The sequence below is a fragment of the Lynx rufus genome, unplaced genomic scaffold (genome assembly GCF_022079265.1).
Source record: "Lynx rufus isolate CCGP_SWC_20201006 ecotype Redwood Valley unplaced genomic scaffold, mLynRuf1.p SCAF_1, whole genome shotgun sequence".
In the NCBI taxonomy this organism is placed as follows: Eukaryota; Metazoa; Chordata; class Mammalia; order Carnivora; family Felidae; genus Lynx; species Lynx rufus.
Window position 1 is genome coordinate 26105117 of NW_025814823.1, and position 22917 is coordinate 26128033.

Sequence of the window (22917 nt, forward strand, 5' to 3'; positions counted from 1 at the left end):
CAGAGGGACTGGGGATAAGGGCTTTAGCATAGGAATTGTCGGGGGACACAACTGACCCCCATGACAGTGCTTATAATCTTGTTAAGGTTCTAAGACAGAAGTACACGAAGAGTTTATTAATAATAGGACCTATGCAATACTTGCAGATCACCCTTTATGGCAGAGTGCATTAGCGTTTTCTTTGGTGGATAATTAGTGCTAACCCTTCAGAAACTTAAGAAAATCACATTTGGCTGCATGACCGGGGAATGCCTTATACTGGAATGGGGTTTGAACTGAGTGGAAATAAATGGCCTAGTCCACGGGGTCAGTGGAGAGAAGAAAGAGGGTTGTTGCGCTGGGTGGAACAGCAGGCATTCGTTAGAAGTTGCGAGATAGGTAAAGAAGGGATACAGTCGCTGCCATCAGGGAGCTTACAACTGAGCCTCAGAGGCACGAATCAAACTTGAGACAAGTAACCACCGAGGCAAAAGTTGAATGCATGATCTTCACCGTCACATACGTGGGCAGCTGTGCAACACGGTGAACTGCGGCGGCCGCACGAGTGACAGAGGGGGTCACGGTGAGTTCCGGCACTTTGAGAATGTTCATGGGTCACTGGTGATGTGAGCTGGGATTTTTTTTTTTAAGGGTGGATTTTGTTATAGGAGAGCAGCAGGGAGAGGGGTTCCCATGGAGAGAGAGGGAGCTGTACATCTAGGTAGTGAAATCTGAGGCCTACCTGAAAGCCATCAGACGTGCCAGTTGGGCAGGGACATCGGGCTCTTGTAAGGGAATGCTCTTGGGCTACCTTCAATTTTCCAGAATCCCGCCTCAAAGCTACCCCCTGGGAAGGCGTTTGCCAAGTATGTGGTCAAAACCTGTGTTCTATAGGACAGGGATAGGTGTTCTTCAATTTTTTTAAGTAGTTGCAGGTTTAATAAATTTAGGAAATAGTGCATTAATTAATGGTAATATTTCAGTCAGGTACCGGCAGAAAACAAGTGGCTTATGCCAAGTGAGTCGTGTCGGGAGACTTTAGTCAACGACTGGGCAAGGCCTGAGGCAACCACAAAGGAAGGGACAGTGGCCCAGGGCTGGTAGCAGCAGGAAGCCATTAACTATCCCTGGGCTGAAGGGTGAGGTATAGAAAGGCTATACTGCGTGTGCAGAGGGGAAGACGGACAGGACCCGTGTCTTTGAGCTGAGGAAGGCAGCCAGCCCAAGGTGACTCAGTCGGGCAGAGTCAGGGGAATGAATACACTTCCCACCTCACTCCCCCCCACCCAAGACCTCCTGCTCAAACCTCGATGATGCCAAAGTCCCACTGATGATAGCGTCCTTAGAAGTCTCGAGGACACAAGCAGGGGGGAGATGATGCAAAGTGGAAGTGGAGGGACAGATGGAAGGTTTCCAGCACAGGCAACAGTTACTTCACAGGAGGGCCTCTTATCGTATTTAATATGTTAATGTGTTAATGACCCTACAAAGCAGGCTAAGGAAGGCAGTATTCCCAGGCTAGTTTTACCACAAAATTCCTTTTCTGAAGATCTCTAGGACCGGTGATCAAAGGAATCCAAATTGGGAATCTTTGATCTGTGGCATGAAATCCAAGCCTCTTCTATCCGTCAAGCTTCTTTCAAATCAAAGCGTCGGAAACCAATCTCAAGCTAGTTTAAACAAAAAGAAAATCTGTTTGGTTTACACATAATTGGTGAGTTGGGAGGGGGCCACTGATGCAGGCATGGATGGACCCAGGAGCTTTAAGTAGGGCGAGAGCCCCGTTGGTCCCGTTGGCATTCCACTCTGCTGCTGGTCTCAGCCAAGCTTAATTCTGCACGCAGGCTCTCACCACCAGGTGAGCAGCACTACTAGTCAGTACCTCACGCCCATCCCCCCAGCTCAGCAATCCCAGTGAAGGAGGGCCTTCTCTCTCCCCATGCACATATACAAATCCCATGACACTTCTGAGTGCTCCCACACTCAGACGGTAGAGTGTCCATCTCTAAACAACACCTGTGCTCCCCTCCTGAGGTCCTCTGATTGACTCCTCTCAGCCCTTTGGAGTTGGGGAAGGTGACTCACCCCGTTTTGACACTCACCAGGACCATATCAGCCCAGGGAGAGGGGAAGGACTAGTCCAAAGAAACAAGAAAGAGGGTCATAAAAAAGCATGCGAACTTAATGCAAATTAAAATGATAGCTTCCATGATCCACTGCATTTCTTTACAGGGCGTTCATGGCTTCCCCCAAATTGGGCCTCGAACAATGTATTCCAATAGTCTCTTCATGACCTCCCTGCTCCAGCCAGACTAGTTTACTTGAACACAGCATAAATTCCCAAGTTTGTTCCTTAGACCCTCATAGATTTGAATCCAGCCTTGTCTGAATCAGGTCTCAGGACTGCAACAGATCCTGTCTACTGTGTCTCCCACCCCTCACTACAAAACTGCGATTCTTTGTTTTCTGTCCTCCTAACTCCTGGTGCATTAAAGTTCTACCCCATCCCTTTGATCTTTATGACACCCCGCTCTTTCTTGTCAATGTGTGTGTGTGTGTGTGTGTGTGTGTGTGTGTCCTGTATCCCTACAGACATCCCTAGATTGTAAGCTCCTTGAACTCTGTGAGATCATACCTTTGTATTCTGTATCTTCCTACCTTTGTATTCTGTACCTACCTCGCCCGGCACATTGTGGATGTCAATTAAATGTGCTTTGGTTGTTTTTTCACAGGTTTGAGGTTAGCATCCCATCTTTTCTTGCTTGCCTGCATTGCCATCAGTCCTTTATGTCCTCCATGCCAACCTGTAGAGTGGCTTTGAGAAATGTTCTTGCCCTCGTGGGGTCCCAGTCTCCCGTCAAGTGGATTAGCAGTGTCGATATTGTGGAAAAGAATTATCCACTAATTCATTTATTCATTCAGTTAGTCGCTTATTCAGCTCTCATTGACCACCTTCTGTGAACAACACACCCACCGTTGTGTGTCGAAACATTTTACCACGCTCCTGTACAAAGGAATTGGCAACATTTGACAAAAGTACATATACGTTTACCCTTTGACCCCGCAATGCCGCTTCTAGGAATTTACCTTGAACGTAGATCTCCATCTGTGGGAAACACTGTATGTACAAAAATTTTTCATTATGGAAATTTTGTAATAGAAAAATTAGGAAGCAACCTAAATGTCCATTCTTAGATGATGGTTGAATAAACTACAAAACACCCACATAATGGAATACTATATAACCCTTAAAATATTTTTAAAAGATTGTTATGAGTTGATGGATTTCCAATATGTATTGCTAAGAGAAAATAGAAGCAAGGCACAAAAGCATACATAACGTGCTAGCTTCTATGAAAGGAAAATATAAAATACTATATTTGCTGATTTTTGCACAATGAAACATGCAAAGGATATGAACTTGAAATTAATGAAAATGTCTACTTTCAGGATATGGGGGAAACAGATGGAAGTGATAGGGATGGAGCAAAGCATCTGAAAGTTTTAACTTTTGAACCATGTCTTCTACATACTCAAAAATGAAACTAAATTTAAAAGAATGAAACCAAGCATTCAAATTGAATGCAAATACAAACAAATGAACATAACTGCATATCAAATTGGTAACCTAACCACAGAGAGAAAAGAAATCATCCAGGGGTGCCTGGGTGGCTCAGTTGATTAAGCATCTGACTTTGGCTCAGGTCATGACCTCACAGTTTGTGGGTTTGAGCCCCGCATCCAGTTCTGTGCTGACAGCTCAGAGTCTGGAGCCTGTTTCGGATTCTGTGTCTCCCTCTCTCCCTCTGTGCCTCCCCTGCTTGCCCTCTGTCTCCCTCTGTCTCTCAAAAATAAATAAACATTAAAATTCTTTTTTAATTAGAAAGAAAGAAAGAAAGAAAGAAAGAAAGAAAGAAAGAAGAAAGAAAGAAAGAAAGAAAGAAAGAAAGAAAGAAAGAAATCACCCAGGTAGCTCTGAAGCCAGGACTCTGACTACCCAGTTAGTAAGAAATGTTCCAAGGCCAAAGAGAAACAAGGAAATTAAAAAAAATTTTTTTCTTTAAATGTTTATTTATTTTTGAGAGAGACAGAGACAGAATGTGAGTGGGTTGGGGCAGAGAGAGAGGGAAGCATAGAATCCCAAGCAGGCTCCAGGCTCCAAGCTGTCAGCACAGAGCCCGATGTGGGGCTCGAACTCACAAGCCAGAAGATCATGACCTGAGCTGAAGTCGGATGCTCAACTAACTGAGCCACCCAGGTGCCCCAGGAAACTTTAAATTTTAGTAAATTTATTGTCAGAATTTATGTTGGTGTTGTAATTATGAAACTCTGTGTGTGTGTGTGTGTGTGTGTGTGTGTGTTGTAGAAGAGAGTAAATGAGTAATTACACTAAGAGTGGGAACCAGAGAGCTCGCACTGTGAAATAAGCAAGACTGATAACATGAAATTGGGGGAAATGAAGGAAAACCTGTGGTTTGGGTTTGAATTTAAAATATCAGTATATATATATATATATTTTTTTTAACGTCTATTTATTTTCAAGAAAGAGACAGAGTGTGAGCAGGGGAGGGGCACAGAAAGAGAGCGACACAGATTCTCAAACAGGCTCCAGGCTCCCAGCTGTCAGGACAGAGCCCAATACGGGGGTCAAACTCACAAACCGTGAGATCATAACCTGAGCCAAAGTCAGACGCTTAACCAACTGAGCCACGCAGGCGCCCCAATTCTTTTTTTTTTTTTTTTAATTAAAGAGATTTCCTGACCTGTCCACTGAAAGGGCCTAAAACCAATGATATCCTAGAAGAAATGAGCATATACAACACCCAAATTTTGCCTTGTAATTACCATTTCCCCACTAAAAGGAACCAGGGCTACTTGAGTAATGGCTCGTGTTAGAGCTGGTAGAATAAAAGTTTAAGGTAAATATGGAGTATCTTGTGTCATAAAATAAGGAGTATGCAACGCTAATGGAATTAGTGTCAAAATATCACAGAAATGAACTTCAGAGTTTCCAGCTAGTCAAATTTGGCACAAATTGAGTATAAAAAAAGCATATGCATAACATGTTGAATTTTAAAAATCGATGAGTCTATGCAGACTTAAAAGAGAGAGATATAGGAGAACAAAGTGCTGAAACACACAACAAGGATGAATCTCAAAATGAAGCAGAGTGAAAAAGTCCAGACAAAATGGGTTACATACCACAGGATCCCATTTATATAAATTCTAGAAGGCGAAGACTAATTTAGAGTACAGAAAGCAGAGCAGTAATTGCCCATGGATGGGGTTAGAGGAAAGAGGGTGAAAAGAAACTTACCCCTTAAGCAACCGCACTATGAGGAGCAAACTAAAAAGGAAATCAGTACATTAGGTCTGACCTTAGTTCTCTAAGATGGTAATTTGGAGGAGCTACCTGAGGCCAAGAAGACCTCCTTTGCAGTAGATCTTGACATATGAATGGAATAAAAATCTCAATCATACTGCTACTCACCGGATCTGTGCTATTGGTAGAGGACAACTGACGACATCCTGGTTCTAATACTGGGTACCATTCAGTTGGAATATTTTGTTACTGGTGAGATTGAATTTTTTTTTTTTAAGTTTATTTATTTTTGAGAGAGAGAGCATGAGTAGGGGAGGGACAGAGAGTGAGGGGGCAGAGGATCCAAAGCGGGTTCTGCGCTGACAGCAAGGAGCCGATTGGGAGCTTGAACTCATGAACATAAGGTCATGACCTGAGCCGGAGTTGGACGTTCAACCAACTGAGCCACCCAGTGGCCCGATTGTTATTTTAAACAGTATATAGTTGTTTTCAAATAGACTCTTTCATGGTTCCATTTTTTTACAGTAGGCATTGAGAAATAGCAGTTTCTATTCTACCCATGTACAAGTCATTACTTCCAATTTCAATGTTTTATCATATTGAATATTTACTGAGTTCTGTTGTAAATCATGAAGCATGTAAATACTGTCACAAGAGAACAAGATTATAAACTACTGTTATCACGCAGATTCTACTGTGTGGAGAACCCACCTCATCAGTCACTTAGGAATCCTACGTGTAAGATTTACAGTCCTTGCAAGTGGAGCTTTAGAGGTTTTCGTATGTGATTGAAGTGTCCATCCATTAGTGCCGTTACCCAGTAAGTGCCGTGCGCTGAGTAGAAATGTGGGGCGGCGACCCCAGTGCACTCACCTGGTGCGTACAGAGAGAGGCCAGCATGTGGGCTTGCCGCACGGTGAAAGAAGATGCGGCCTAATTCAAGGGCTGACACCCTCAATGAGCGAGAGCCCCCGTGCTGGAGAGGAGTTTGGTGTTGCCGTGGTTCAGGGTTTTGGATTGTCCAATGCCCCTAGGAGAACACCATGTGCGATGCAACCGTGGCCACTGTCCTTGATCACACCCTTGGGGTGAAGTGCTCCATGTTCTGCTGTAACAGAGGTGAGTCATCCACCCAGGGCACTTCTAGATCTTTCCAACAGGGACTTGGGCTTTCACCTGTGTGCATCTGTTTCTTCCCGTGCAAATCCGGTCCAGGCTGCCACAGAGCACTTAGAGCCTTGCGGAGGAAACTGCAGCCTCTACTTCGGCTTCATCCTTCATAGCCCATCGCTCTCTGCGACAAGGTGTACCTTGCTCTTTCTTTCCGATGGCTACTGTGGGATGTAAACCTAATCTTTAAAGTCTGTCTTAGGTAAAGAGTTTGGGGGGTGCTTGCTGTTTAACGCAAGCAAGTGGCACCTCCCGGGAAAATGTGAATAATTGCAATTTACAAAATTATTACAAATAAAGACAATAATTACAAAATAATTGATTTACCGTGTAAATTTGCATCTCATTTCATTTAACTTTAAACATGGGGAGCTGGCGTGCACAGCTGCCTTTTTCCTTTATTTTTCAAAAGCAGAGGCTAGATTGTTCTGTTTTCAAGGTGGCAAGTTGTTGATCGGGAGATCACAGTCGCTCTGACCAGGGGGCGGAGTCTTCTCCTTGCTGCCCTCTGTTGCCAGGGCATCTTCTCCTTTGGGTTTGGGGCAACCATCCCCAGCTTCCTTCTTTTTCCTCCTTACTACACTGTATAGTGACTGAGCAACCTCCAAGAGCTAATTTGGGAGGAGTTGAGAGAGTTCCAATGGGGTTTTGTATTTATGATTAATTTCCACTAGCCTTACAAAGATGATGGATGTCACTGAATAACACATCCAATTTTTGAGGCTTGATATTTGCTAACTGTGTAGCCAGGTCCCTTTGGCTCTCATTGAAGGGGAAAGTTAAGCTATTAACTGAGAATAAGTGACTCATTTTGAGGTCAAACAGTAAATCAGGGATAGAATGAGAATTAAAACCGTAGCTCTAAAGAGCTGCAAAAACAGACTTAAAGAGGAAAAAAGGATACAGTTTAGGAAGATTGCTCTTTCTCCTCTGGCTACAGTGACAGACAACCTTGGCTTTGGATTATTCTCAGAGATTAATAATTCATTTTGAACCTCAATAATGAATTAGAGTGTTCATGGGCACAGCATCTTTGTGTGACAGTTCCGTGCTCTGCTCTAGATGGAAACAGATTTAAATGGTTCACCAATCTCTGCCCACTCTGCCGTCTGCAGGGTTGAAGCACTTCAACCTAATGCCACAAGAATTTATTTAGCACACGTTGCATCCTCTAAAACAAATATCAGAAATTTAAGTAAGACCCAATCCCTGTCCATAAGGAACTTAGAGTCTAGTGATCTGTTCCTTACCTCAAATTATTGTTTGAACCACTCTCTTTTTGACTTATACAATCACAAGAACGGAAATTAGACTTTGACTCTAAAGTATCAAGAATACACAGTGTTCTTGAAGGCACAATTGCTTGTTTTTCATTCAGCCAGATGAACTGGAGAATGCCAACATGCACACACTGACATCAGCGGCTGCCCTTCAGTTGTAGACTTGGAAAGCATATTCTAAATCCTCTAGTGAAATGTTTTGGCAGGCATTTTCATCCAGATATTATTAACAACAACACTAAAACAATCCACACATCAATTCTGACTCTCAGGGAGGTCCTGGATGGAAATGTTAGCGACTGGAGCTTCAAGTGCTTTTGTCCAACCAAATCTCATGTCCCAATCAGTCATAATCTTTTAAGTAGCTTTTCTGTTTGGGGGTAAATAAAGTAGCATAGGCATTTCCTTGTCCAGCCATGTTTTGCATTTTTCATTACTGTGACATTGTTGGAGGCTATGACTGATTCATGACTTAACGACATAAGAATACTCTCAATAGCCAAAAGGCTGTTGGAAAAAATATCATACAAGTGTGCAACCAACTAGAAATCTGAAGGAGCGTGGTCTGTCCAGTCCATTCATTCAACAAATATTTACTAAGCACTCTGCTAGACCTGGTGTGTCTTAGACCCATGACTCAATCTCTTTGGGCCTCGGCTTTCCTCATCTGTGAAATGGGAATAATGATGCTTACTCCATAGGATGATGGTGGAGATTAAGGATGGCAGTTATGTGAAAGTTCCCAGCCCAGGATCTGCATAGGGGAGGTACTTGGTAGATGTGGTTTCCTGTCATTGCTAGGGGAGAACATATTAATGAAATGTTCCCACTTTCTTCAAGTTGCGTTCCCCACCTCTGTCTTCGCCTTTAACAGATGCAACTTTGGGGACTTCCATAGAAAGAAAATAGAGGTCGTTGCTTGGGAACACCTTCACCTTCCCGTCTTCTGACCTCTCAGACTGCTCTCAGCCTTACTTACATGGTCTCAGAGCATCACCATCTTTCCTGCTGGCCAGATTAAGTCATCATTCTGTGCTCTGGAGCCCATTCCTTCCCAGTTAAGGACCTCTTGTCTTCCAAAACTTCTTTCTCTTCTTATCCTTGGTGACTTGATTTTCTGTGTATGAAGAAGCTTGACCCTCTTCTTCAGCTCTTGAGCTCCACTCTGACCACAGTCCCCTCTTCTTTACTTTAAAGCTTCTGGAAGGACTGGAGATGTCTCACTTTCTCACCCACTGTTTGCTTCGCATGCCACAGTGCTCTGGCTTGTCTTCCTGACACCACTGGGATAACTCTTGGTAAAGTTAGCATTCATTTCCAAGCCTACTGAATTTCATTTCACCTGTCCTTCATGGCTCTGTATGACTTTTGAAACTGCTTTCCTTCTGGAAACTGCTACTCCATTAGCTTTGTGGTGTACTATGTTGGTCCTTCTCTTCCTTCCTTGGCTATTCCCGGCAGCTCCAGGGGTCCTCATCCATGATGCCTGATGATGGAAACCTCAGTGTGTGCGGATAGTTTTCTATGCACTTTACATAAACTATCACATTTTAGTCTTCACAACAAACCTTTAATGAGTACTAGCATTTCCTCCTTTTATTAACAGTGAATGTGATGCTAACCCATCTGCCCAGAGTGACTCACTAGTAAGAACTGAGGCCTTGCAGAAAAAGCATTTGACAAAATACGGCATCCTTTCTTGACAAAAACCCTCAAGAAAGTAGGGATAGAAGGAACATACCTCAAGATCATAAAGGCCCTATATGAAAGACCCACAGCTAATATTATCCTCAATGGGGAAAATCTGAGAACTTTCCCCCTAAGGTCAGGAACACAGCAGGGATAGCCACTCTCACCACTGTTATTCAACATAGAGTTGAAGTCTTAGCCTCAGCAATCAGACAACAAAAAGAAATAAACAGCATCCAAATTGGCAAGGAGGAAGTTAAACTTTCATTCTCTGCAGACGACATGATACCCTACATGGAAAACCCAAAAGATTCCACCAAAAAACTGCTGGAACTGATACATGAATTCAGCAAAGTTACAGGATACAAAAATCAATGTACAGAAATCACCTGCATTTCTATATACCAATAATGATGCAGTGGAGAAAAAAAATCAAGGAATTGATCCTATTTACAATTGCACCAAAAACCATAAAATACCTAGGAATAAACCTAACCAAAGAGGTGAAAGATCTATACACTGAAAACTATAGGAAGCTTACGAAAGAAATTGAAGAACACATAAAGAAAGGGAAAAACATTCCATGCTCACGAATAGGAAGAACAAATATTGTTAAAATGTCAATTACTACCCAAAGCCATCTACATATTCAATGCAATTCCTATCAAAATAACACCAGCATTCTTCACAGAGCTAGAACAAACAAATCTGAAATTTGAATGGAACCAGAAAAGACCCTGAATAACCAAAGTAATGTTGAAAAAGAAAATCAAAGCTGGAGGCATCACAATTCCAGCCTTCAAGCTGTGTATTACAAAGCTATAATCAGCAAGATAGTATGGTACTAGCACAAAAACAGACACATAGACCAATGCAATAGAATAGAAAACCCAGAAATGGACCCACAAACGTATGGCCAACTCATCTTAGACAAAGCAGGAAAGAATATCCAATGGAAAAGATAATCTCTTCAGCAAATGGTGCTGGGAAAACTGGACAGCGACATGCAGAAAAATGAAACTGGACCACTTTCTTACATGATTCACAAAAAGAAACTCAAAATGGATGAAAGACCTAAACATAAGACAGGAAGCCATCAAAATCCTTGAGGAGAAAGCAGACAAAAACCTCTTTGACCTCAGCCGCAGCAACTTCTTATTTGACACGTCTCCAGAGGCAATGGAAACAAAAGCAAAAATGAGCCATTGGGACCTCATCAAGATAAAAAGCTTCTGCGCAGTGAAGGAAATAATCAGCAAAATTAAAAGGTAACCAACGGAATATGAGAGGATACTTGCAAATGACACATCAGATAAAGGGTTAGTATCCAAAATCTATAAAGAACTTACCAAACTCAATACCCAAAAAGCAAATAATCCAGGGAAGAAATGGGCAAAAGACATGAATAGACACTTTTCCAAAGAAGACATTCAAATGACTAACAGACACATGAAAAGGTGCTCAACATCACTCATCATCAGGGAAATACAAATCGAAACCACAATGAGATACCACCTTACACCTGTCAGAATGGCTCACATTAACAACTCAGGCAACAACAGATGTTGGCGAGGATGTGGAGAAAGAGGAACCCTTCTGCACTGCTGGTGGGAATGCAAACTGGTGCAGCCACTCTGGAAAATAGCATGGAGGTTCCTCAAAAAATTAGAAATAGAACCACCCTACAACCCAGAAATTGCAGCACTATCAACAATAGCCAAAGTATGGAAAGAGCCCAAATGTCCATTGACAGATGAGTGGATACAGAAGATGTGATATATATATATATATATATACACAATATATATATTCACAAGATGTGTATATATATATATATACACAATATTCTATTGTGTATATACACAATAGAATATTAGTGATCAAAAAGAATGAAATCTTGCCATTTCCAATAACATGGATGGAACTAGAGTATATTATGCTAAGTGAAACAAGTCAGTCAGAGAAAGATAAATATCCTATGATTTGACTCATATGTGGAATTTAAGAAACAAAACAGATGAATGTATGAGGAAGGGAAGCAAAAATAAGATAAAAACAGAGAGGGAGAGGGGAGCCTGGGTGGCTCAGTCGGTTGAGTGTCCGACTTCGGCTCAGGTCACCATCTTGCGGTCTGTGAGTTCGAGCCCCGCGTCGGGCTCTGTGCTGACAGCTCAGAGCCTGGAGCCTGCTTCAGATTCTGTGTCCCCCTCTCTCTCTGCCCCTCCCCTGCTCATGCTCTGTCTCTCTCTGTCAAAAATAAAATAAACATTAAAAAAGAACAAAACAGAGAGGGAGACAAACCATAAGAGAGTCTTAAATACAGAAAACAAACTGAGGGTTGCTGGGGGGGGGGTGTTGGGTGGGGGATGGGTTAAATGGATGATGGGGATTAAGGAGGGAACTTGTTGGGATGAGCACTGGGTGTTATATGTAAGTGATGAATCACTAAATTCTATTCCTGAAATCATTATTATACTATATGTTAACTAACTTGGATTAAAAACAAAAAAAAAAAGAACTGAGGCCTGATTCAAACCCAGTCAGCCAAGCCCCAGAGCCCCTTTTTTTGGAAATTTTTTAATGTGTATTTATTTTTGAGAGAGAGAGAGAGAGAGTGAGCAGAGGAGGGGCAGAGAGAGAGGGAGACAGAGGATCCAAAGCCGGCTCTGTGCTGACAGCAGAGGCTTGAACCCACAACCTTGAGATCATAACCTGAGATGAAGTCAGACACTTAACTGACTGAGCCACCCAGGCGCCCCCAGAAGTCTTTCTTATTAGCACCTAAATGTTAGCTTTCCCCTCAACCCTTTCTATTAATTTTAACACTTCAATGATCTTTATCTCACCTTTGTGTTCTCCTAGATCTATCTAATTTACTACCAGATTTTAATGATTGCCTACCTACATATTGATGACTCCTGGGTCAGTTCAGACCAGGAATCAGACACCAAACTGGAATGTGTGCAAGAGACTTTTTTTTTTTTTTTGAGAAAAAGTCTTTGAGAAATGCCTGTAAGGGATAAAGGAGAGAGGGAGAGCCTTCGGACCCTCATGCCGATCGCGCCTTTGTGAACTTGAGCCAGGACAAAGGATCAGGTGGGGAGAACCTCGGATTGCAGTGTGGCCCTGAGAAAGTCTGTGTTGGGGAAATCCCCCAGGGTGATCCATGCTCCGTCACCCCAGGGGAACGGCCCAGGGAGGTGGGGATCCTGGAGCACCACGGTGGGCGGCAGTGAAGGAGCAGAGAAGGCTGTCTGCCAACTACATTCCTTACAGCAGGTTCTCTGGGGTGGGGGGTGGGGTGGGAGGGGGGGTGGGACGGGAGCGGTACACCTCTGTCCTCACCACAAAGCTCCCATCCATAGTCAGTCCTAACCTGTCTTTGAATTTCAGTCTGATACAACTGCTCGCTTCCCATGTCTATCCTAGTCCCGTGAAACCTCAGGCTCAGCATGTCCAGCCTTCAACCCATTTCAGAGCCTCACCCCTGAAAATTCCATATTCTCTGTATTCCCTACTTCAGTGTATAGGATGGCCACCCGCTTGTCATCTGAAGCCCCCTTTCCCCTTATGTCTGCATATACAATCAGTAACTAAGTTCTGTGGATTTTATGTCCTACATTTCTATTAAATTGGCTGGTCATCTCTTCTCCATACATACTGCTGCTGCCTCTGTTCGTTTGGAGCCTCGTCGCCTCACTCTGTTGGAAGAGCTTTCCATCTGGTCCCCTCATTGGGCCCCCTCCCACTGCACTGCCAACAGAGTGATCTTTCCCCTACACACCCCATGCACCCAGGGTGATGTAGTGGGTGCTTAGAGGTGAGCCCCAAGTGCTAGGGAATTCAGTGCCTGCTGGAAGTTCAAGGAAGGTTTCCTAGAGGAAAGTACCTGGAAAATCACAAAGTAGATGACCAGCCCCTGTTTCAACGGAAGATTGTTCACTCAGCCATGATTGTTCAGGGCCAAGAAAGGTTTAGTCATAGGAAAGTTTCATGCTGCTGTTACAACAGCAAATTGCTAAAGGCAAATAAGGAAGGCGCTTCAATTTCCCTGAAATCTGAGGACCTTTAGGCTTGGGATTTCTGTCTTTTAAGTGCAGTCATCATTGACACATATCTGTTGGATGGGATTCAAGTTCAGCCACCGACTGCCATAGTGCTCCCTGACCTCACCTCACACTTCCCATCTCCTTTGAACTTGAGAGGCAAACTCATTCTTACCTCACTTCAGGGAGGGATTGTTTATTGTTTCTTCGAAGAGAAACTCGAGAAGGCCAACAGTGTGGGCCTCTTTGCAGGTACAATGAATTCTTGATGGGTCTGAGAAACAACTACCTAACAGAATCTATTTCAGTTTTCAAGGATATCAAAGAACTTGAGAAAATCACCCAAGTTTTGAGTATTTTGAGTTTAATTTCAGGACATGCCAATAGAGATATTACTCTAACATACTCTGGAGGATACTAGATATTTTGCTCTGTGAACTGACTTGTGAAAATTTAATCAGCTAGCTTACAGTTCCAGTCTCAGCCCTTCCAGGATACAGAAACGAACACTATGAACACTTTGCTTCTTCCAGAAGAAATTTATTCCTCATTTGCTTGAGACAATGTAATAGAAGCTCTGATAGAGCAGATCAATAGATACATGTGAAGATGCTATAAAGTATAAATAATGCCAAATATCAGCCTTATGATTTTGATACCTAAACAGAATTTCCCTAGAGGATTTCATTTTAATAACAAAGCGCTTATGAGCTTGGTTCATATTCATGTTTATTTTCTAAAGGAAATGATCCCATTATCTTCCTTTTGACTGTGGGAGGACAGGAGAAACAGCAGGAGAAAGACAGCTGAAGGAAAGGTCGCGAATATCGATTTGATTGTTCAGGCAGATGATTAACTGCCTCTGCAGAGGCAGCCCCAAGGGCCATGGAAGCCGTTGCTCAATTTAAGACTTTCCCAAGTTTCCCTCCTTGTTTTTGAAACCTGATCTTTGTTTCACAGGCATACATGGGTAGCGTGATAACTTCATATTGTGGGGTGTAATTTTTCCTCCATATTCAAGACTAGCAAAGCAGGTGATAGCTCTATGCACAGTGCATCTCCGTGCTGGTGTTTGTCTTTGCATGCCAAGGTGGGAAGCAACAAGAGCTAGTAGAAGATGCCCAGAAAGTTCAGACCTGAGAAACACAGGTAATGAGAGGAGAGGGGCTGTGCCTGCCATACTTTGTGGCTATTTATTCTTTTTTAGAGTACTGGATTAATCCCCGTACAATTAGGCACTTTCCTGGTGGGCCAAACTACTGTTTTTTCTAGAATCCAGTTAGCTGAGACATCTTGGGATATCAGGATCTGTTGCAGAATACGTGTCACCCCAAGTACTACAAGTAAAGTTCTAGTTTTATTAGTAGCATCCGTTATTATTGTGAAATAAATGTGAGCATGATAATGGTTATTCTTAAAATAACGTCTTTCTCACTCCTGTCCATTCCAATGAGCTTCCCTGGAGGAGGGATTACTAATGGGCCCAGGAGAATAGGAAATCACTTTACAGCTCCTCTTCTCGGGGTTTTGTGTCTGAGCACCTCATCTGCGTTGGGTGCCATGGGGAGAATACAGTTGAGAACTGCCTGACCTTGGGGGGATCTCCTGGCCTCTAGGCTGGCTCACGCCCATCCTTATATGTGGCAATTTCTTCTCTCTTCCTTCTCACCTTGTAGTCTGACCACAGGTACTAACACAACACAACGTTCACTCAGCTCTTATACTTCAGATGAGCTCCTTCTGAAACCTTTCACTGAATTGTCTGGGCCTAGCCGGCTGCCTCCACCAGGGAGCCGCATCTCTGCCCTCATGGCTCCAAACATCCAAGGAAAAGAGGGAAACAGACCCTGTCACCTGGCTGTTCCAGGACACCACCATTGGGTACTTAGCATACCAGAAAAATTGGCAGTGTTTTTCCTTTTTCAAGTAATAAGCATTTAAACCCCATCTCTGCCATTTAAGTGCTATGTGACCTTGGGAAAGTTTCTGAACCTCTCCAGGGCTCAGTTTTCTCACCTGGCAAGTGGAAATACAATAGGGTTGTTGTAAGGGTTAGGTGAGGTCATGTGGCTGGGAGGAAAAACTTTTCTTCTAACTTGAGTTCAGATTATCAGGAGAAAAGACAACACTTACTTATGTTCACAGGAGGCTGTAGATGAAATGGCTCCCAGAGGAGCAAGAGATAGGGGTTTATATATGAAATAGGGAGAAAGGAAGAGAGAAAAGGGGCTTCTAGGGGAAACAGACAGAAGGTATGACAGTTTCAGATAAAGTTTGTAATGCAATTACTCATCTAGGTGATAATATTAGACTGATTTCTGGCTGTAAATCTCCTGGAGAGGGAACTTACGAGCTGTATTCTTTGGGAGGCTCTGCTTATGTCCCCGAAAGTTTAGATAAGGTTTATTTCTGAAGCAGCGGTTTGTTCAGGTGTTTTTAGCTTGAAATAATCTTTATGCCACTGAGGTACATATTGGATCCCTTCATTGTAAGACACATTGTGCTACCCACGTGTTGGTGGTGTTACAGGATAGGTCACTCTTTCAGAGTTCAGGGACATTACCAAGCAAGTGGCACCATCACCGTTAAGGTCAATGGCTCTCTCTGGACACTGAGGAGTAGGATGGACCACAGAAGTTATGGTGGCAAAGGTGGCCATGAGGAGAATGCTCTGCCTATCTCAAGAGAAGAAATTTCTAGTCTCCACTCTTGTACCATAAACACAGATGAAGGGTTAACACCACAAGTGGGCCTCCGTTTTGACTTACAGCATGGGAAAAAAATGAAGCTGAATAAAAATAATTTTATTTACCAAGCTTTTACTTCATATTACATAGATTTTCTATTTTAATTCCAATTTTTAAGAAACTCATATTCCCCATTCTGTTTGTGGTACAATATGTGTAGCTGGGAGTAAAGACACATTAGAAAACATTCATGTGGGGCACCTGGGTGGCTCAGTCAGTTAAGCGTCCGACTTCAGCTCAGGTCATAATCTCACGGTTTGTGGGTTCAATCCCCGCTTTAGGCTCTGTGCTGACAGCTCAAAGCCTGGAGCCTGTTTGGTTTCTGTGTCTCCCTCTCTGTCTCTGCCCCTCCGCACTCGTGCTCTCTCTGGCTCTCTCTCTCTCTCAAAAATGAATAAACATTTAAAAAAATGAAAAAAAAGAAAACATTCATGTAATACACAGTTATATCAAATATAGTTATTGTACCAACACAGACTGACTTCCAATGAGAAATTTGCTTTAATTTTGTTATTTATAACTTTTAAAGGATTTATTAGTTGCACACAGTACAAAGGGCATTGCACCAAACCCGTGAATGTTATTCTTCACTTATGCAAATAATTTTTAAATGGATAAATCTGAGATTTTAACAGGGAAAATATGACAGATCTTTTCTTCAGTAAGGTAGATTCCCCCTCCCCCACTAACTGGTAATTAAATAAAAACTAAGGAAAGTAAGGTACAATGGTGATAGGGAAATGAATTTTGTTTATTTTAATATAAACACATACCCAACATTTTCTGGAGTGACTTAGTCACTGATGCCAAAGATGATCAATCAGACTAAGAACACGAAGTACGTATTAACAAGTAGGCATTTCTGGAATTATTTGAGGAGAGGTGACATTTTTCTTACTCCAAGAGGCACCCTACAGGTCCCCATTCCTTCTTCCCCAGAGGCACCTGCTTATGGCCAGTACATAACAGAACTGTTCAATGGTTTTATTCACTTAAAAAAAAAAAATCTTGCTCTCAGCATGTTGCCAGAATATTTATCTGCATTATTAATTCTTTTGGTTTGTAAATCCCAAAGCAGTAGCTTTCAGCTCTGGTATCATGAGCCACTGATGCGTCATCATCTGTGCAAGAGAAAGGGAAGGATGGCAACTCATGGAGGGGGATATGGGTGGGACTGAGTAAAACTCACAGCCTGCCCTACAGGTGTGCCTAGACTCCTAACACATCTTGAGTGCCATGGGAGCGGGTCCCTCATGCAAATGTCTTTTGTTAAATGTGCACCTTTAGAACAAAGGTTGAGGCCCAGAGCCCAGACGGCTTGAGGTCGTGTTGACCCAGGTGTTTCTGTCCAGCTTGGAATAGTGACACCACAAGTGGGAATCTCTTAAAGGCCCCTGATGATGATAGCAACAATGAAGATGACAATAAAGGAGGTGATGATGATGATGATAATGTGCCTTTGTTCTCCAGTAATTCCCAATTTCCTCTATTTCATCTTTTCTTAGCCTAGACCCAGAAGAGCTAGAAAGTGGACCAAAAGCCTCCTTCCTCCCAGGAAGCACAATGAAAGCTAAGAGGTAAGATGTACAAACTCTTCTCCTCTGCCTCTTACACCTATAGGCCTGGATAAAGGTAAGAGCTGCTACCCCATGTCTGAAGTCCCTCTAGAGCCCCATCAGTATAAAGTCAAGGTTCAGCATGGCTAGCAAAGAATAATGGGTGTTGCTTTTGTGGCCAGACACTGTGCATTGTCTACCCAATAGCCAGTCTCACCCCCAACCCCTTCTGGTGTTTACATCCTTCTCAGCTCTGGGGCATGAAACATATCAATCAAAGGCAATCACAATAGTCTTCTCTTTGCCAATAACTGACTTAGGCATGGGCACCTTGACCCAGTCCGTACCTGAGAGTCAGTCTGCTTTGGAAATCCTGGGAAAGCTTTTCCTCTTAGTTAAAAAGTTGCACGGGAGGACATACTTGTTCCCTTTGCTGGACATCTTGACACCCACATCTGATGCCTGGAGCTGCTATAATCCCTTGGGGCCAGGAGAGGAGACACTGGCCACACACTGAGAACGGTAAACTGCTGAACAGAAAGAAGGAAAGCACCTGGGTCCTTGAGGCCATCACCGTGCCACTGTGCTAAGCTTACCTGGAGCTGCCCCTCTGTAGAGTTCTAGTTATGGAGGTCATAAGCCTGTTATTGCTTAAACCACTTTAAGGAAAGTAGGTCTTCTGCTGCTTATGCGCAAGCCACCAGACACACCCTTTAGAAGATCATCCAGACTTGAGAGCAGCCGATCAGTGATAGAGGCCATGAAATGGGTAAAGAGACCACAAGACCATGCACATGAGTTGTCCCGGCCACCTCAGATAGTTGCTGGTTTAAAAAAAAAATCATTGAAAACTATTATTTTTCGGACTTCTACATCCATTCATTTACTCATGCAATGAATATTCACTTAGCTCTTACTGTGGTTTTGCTGTGAAGGACCCGAAGAAATAGAGTATTTAGCAGTGACTTAGTACTTTAGCATTCACCAAGAACTTCACGCGCACTATTTGATGCCCGCAAGAACTCAGTGAAATCAGTATTTATTAATTCCTTTTTCACAAATGAAAACATCTGAGGCTCAAAAAAGATTGTCTAAATTTCCATAATCTGACTCTAAGTCCATGTTTTTTTTCCACCAAAATCTGAAATGTATCTTGCCCTCAGGAAGCTTAAGGTCTAAATTTAGGGAGAGGAGGTGTTCCTATATTTAAAATGAAAAAAAAAAAAAAGACATAAACAATATTTATATGTCAATGCAAACAGCTATTCAATAAATTTGACAGTAATAAATAGTCAAGTACCAAATGTACAGGGTGAGAGCAAGAATCATTCAGGAGGAGTTTACCAATGTTGATGGAGAATCGGTGTGTATGTTTGTTGCAAGTTGGAATCTGAAGTAATCATATAAAAACTACTATAATCTCACATAAATAAAAAATGCGTGAACTAGATTCGTGTCTCTTATCAGATCTTAGTTACTTACTTTTGTCGTCTGTAAGTAATTAATTCTAAGCTTAAAAGATTTGCCATGTGTGCCATTCTCCCCAAATCTCCGTGTGTTCGCCAACCTGGAAGCTCTCTGGAATTTCGTTCTTTAGGTTCTTATGGAGGCCTCATTCCATAGGTACGATTGATCAAATCATTGGCCGTTGATTGATTGAATCTCTAGCAATGGCTGGAGATGGGACTGACCTTCTAATCACATGATTGGCTCAACAGGTTACCTAAAGGCTTCCCCAAAGTCACTCATTAACATAACAAAAGAGACCTTGAACCCTCTTATCACAGGAAATTCCAGGGGGGTTAGGAGCTGTGAGCCAGGAACCATGAACAAAGACCAAATATATACGAGAACTAATTTTCGGTTATCTCAATGACCAACAACATTTCTTGTAAATCACAATATCTCAGGTACACGATGTGGTGTGCCGATAACTATATAATCCTTCTTCATGAGACAACCTCTTATCTGATAAAATTCTACATTTGAGGTGGTCATTATAATGTACTGCTGAGAAACAGACTGGCAGGTATCGAGAACAAACTGGTGTCTGCCAGAAGGGAGGGGGCAGGGGACGAGTGAAACAGGTGAAGGGGACTGAGAGGCACAAAATTTTAGTTATAAAATAGACAAGTCATGGGGATGAAAAGTGCATCATGGGGATACCACCAATAATTTTGTAGTAATATTGTATGGTGACAGACAGAACTACACTTATAATGAGCACCGTGTAATGTACAGAACTGTCGAATCACTGTTGTGCCCCTGAAACTAATACAATACCGTATGTCAACTAACTGTACTTTAATAATAAAAACTACCAAAAAAAAAAGGGGCACACTGTGATTTTCAAGACATTCATAAGAGTCTTAGAGCTTCTGCTTACGCTGGTGGGCATACCCTCTCTTTGGAACTCTCTCTCTGGAGGAAACCGGCTACCATGTAAGAACTGCAGTTGCATGAACCACTTATGCAGAGAGAATGAGGCTGGCTAGCTGTCAACTGTTCTAGCCATCCCAGCTTAGGCACTGGACCTGAGTCAAGGAGCCACCTTGGACTCTCTGTTCCCATCAGACGCCTCAATGAGAAGAAAGGAAGTTCCAGATGTATGGCCCCAGTAGAGATATCCTAGCCATCTCCAACCATTCATGCCAATCCAGTTGAGACCCCAGATTTCATGGAACAGAAACAAGCCATTTCCACTATGTCCTACTCAAATTCCTGATTCACTGAGTCATGAGCATAATAAAATGCCTGTTGTTTTAAGCCTCTAACTTTCAGGATGCAAGAAAAGATCAGTGGAACATCCTTGGGATTTTTCACATCCACAAGACTAAACAATTTTATTATGTTTTTTTTAAGTAGGTTCCACGCCCAACTTGGGGCTTGAACTCAACGACCCTGAGATCAAGAGTCACATGCTCTACTGACTGCCAGCCAGGTACCCCAAGACTAAGCCATTTTAAATATTGGCCTCTCAGAATTTCATTTTAACTCTATGAACACTATCATCATATTGAGCTATTTCTCCATATCTCTATTATCCTTTTGCCAGACATCTTGTTTTCCTCGCTGGATCCAGGACTATCTGGTACAACTGTGGAGGTCATGCACTGCACAAAGGTGTCAGACCAAGGGGTCAAGTAGTGGTTGAAGCGGGTCTTTTTTTTTTTTTTAATTAACATAAACAAGTAGTATAGCTTAGTGGCTGCTCTGAATGGGACACTCAGTCTCCCAAAGTTTTCAGTCCATCAGTTCTCTTTGTTTATATTTGATTGCTTATAAAGTGTAATCCAATCCTACCTTTACCCCCTTTTTAATTTTGTTTTTGTATCCTTGATGGCTTCAAGTACTACTCATTGTGCCTAGAGCAAGTCCTGTATTACTTTTCTTCTTCTTTCTCTATTAAGACACTCTTTTTTTCTTTTGTCTCTCAATTGAAGTAGCTTATTTTCCTAATTATATATAATATTTGCCTATTAAAAAAATTTAAAGAATACGTAAAAGTATGAAGAAGAAAGTAGGGGCACCTGGGTGGCTCAGTCAGTTAAGTGTCTGACTCTTGATTTTGGCTCAGGTCATGATCTCATGGTTTGTGGGATCGAGCCCTGCAGCGGACTCTGCACTGACCTTGCAGAGCCTGCTTGGGATTCTCTCTCTCCTTCTTTCTCTGCCCCTCCCTGACTTGCACACACACACACACACACACACACACACACACACATTTGTTCTTCCTCTCCCTTTCTCTCAAACTTAAAAAAACCAAATAAAATATATTTGGGATATATATTCAAGAACTTCTAAGTTAACACTGGAAATGAATGGGCTCAGAGATTCATGTGGTAATGTCTTCTCTTCGTCCATATGAAGGTCATAATTTACAGAAAAGGGGTTTACAGAAGAGGAATCAGAGAGTTTCTGATTTAGGAGTTACCAGGCATGGTTTAAGTTTGGGGTACCATGATGAAATCCGAGGATTGAGAAAAATCCTACAGCTTTTCATCCCACTGACAGTCAGGCTGTCTTTTTTAGGCAAGAGACCATAAGAGCCTTTTTAAAGAAATCTGATTAGCCCAAAAGGAAAAGCCTGACTGTACAGACAACAGAGGCTTCCTGTGCCAGTCAGCAATCTCCATAGAAACAGAATCAATAGGATATATGTATATTTATATTAAAAGATTTATTTTAAGGAATTGGCTCATGGAGCTGTAGGGGACCAGAAAACCCTAAATCCACAGGCCAGACCAGTAGGCTGGCCACTCAGGCAAGAGTTGATATTGTAGTCTTGACCCTGAAATCTATAGGACAGGCCAACAGGTTGGAAACTGAGGCTGTATTTCTTTGTTACAGTCTTGAGGCAGAATTACTTTTCTCTGGGAAGCCTCTGGGAAGTTTTTTGCCCTTAAGGCCTTCTACTGATTAAATGAGGACTACCCACAGTATTGAGGATAATCTTGTGTAAAGTCACCTGATTGTAGATGATAATCACATCTATAAAATGACTTCACAACAATGTCTAGAGTAGTATTGACTGAACAACTGGACCATGCCAAACCTAGCCAAGGTTACACATAAAATTTAACCCTGCCCTTGCACTTCCCAATGAAACAGCTCTAACAGGTTGCCCCAACACCGAAGTCTATGATCAGCAAGGCCCACTCATGGCACAGACCTCCTAGTAGGCTTTTTAAATGCTCCATGCTAAGAAGTGACTGGCTGACTCAGTTGGTAGAGCGTGTGACTCTTGATTTGGGGCTCATGAATTTGAGCCCCACGTTGGGTGGGGAGATTCCTTAAGAAAAATAATAATAAAATAAAAATAAAGAGTTTTTCTAAATGCTTCATTCTAACGAAAAAATGGTTAACCAAGAATCAGTAGATATCTGAAGAAAGTCTTTTAGAGGAAACAAAAACGGTTCAGGGTGAAGAAAACAACAAAAAAACTATCATTAAGATCCTCAGGGAGATAAGAGAAGATAATTCGACCATGAAACAAGAAAAACTAGGGGAAAAAATGGCTTCAGAGAAGAAAAAGGAGTTCCTTGAAATTATAAAAATTATAACATAAATTGAAAACTCAGTAAGAGGGTTATAAGATAAAGTTGACGAAATCTCTAAGAAAGTAAA

At 42.3% G+C, this 22917-nt stretch overlaps 1 long non-coding RNA gene across 1 annotated transcript in view; it reads left to right on the forward strand.

The window, feature by feature from the left end:
* The window catches only part of LOC124512501 (uncharacterized), a 100656-nt gene that overhangs the window by 45830 nt on the left and 31909 nt on the right, over positions 1 to 22917 (forward strand). The window contains exon 2 of the long non-coding RNA XR_006962121.1: positions 17740 to 17811. This is a non-coding gene — a long non-coding RNA (uncharacterized LOC124512501). The remainder of the gene's footprint in view (positions 1 to 17739; positions 17812 to 22917) is intronic.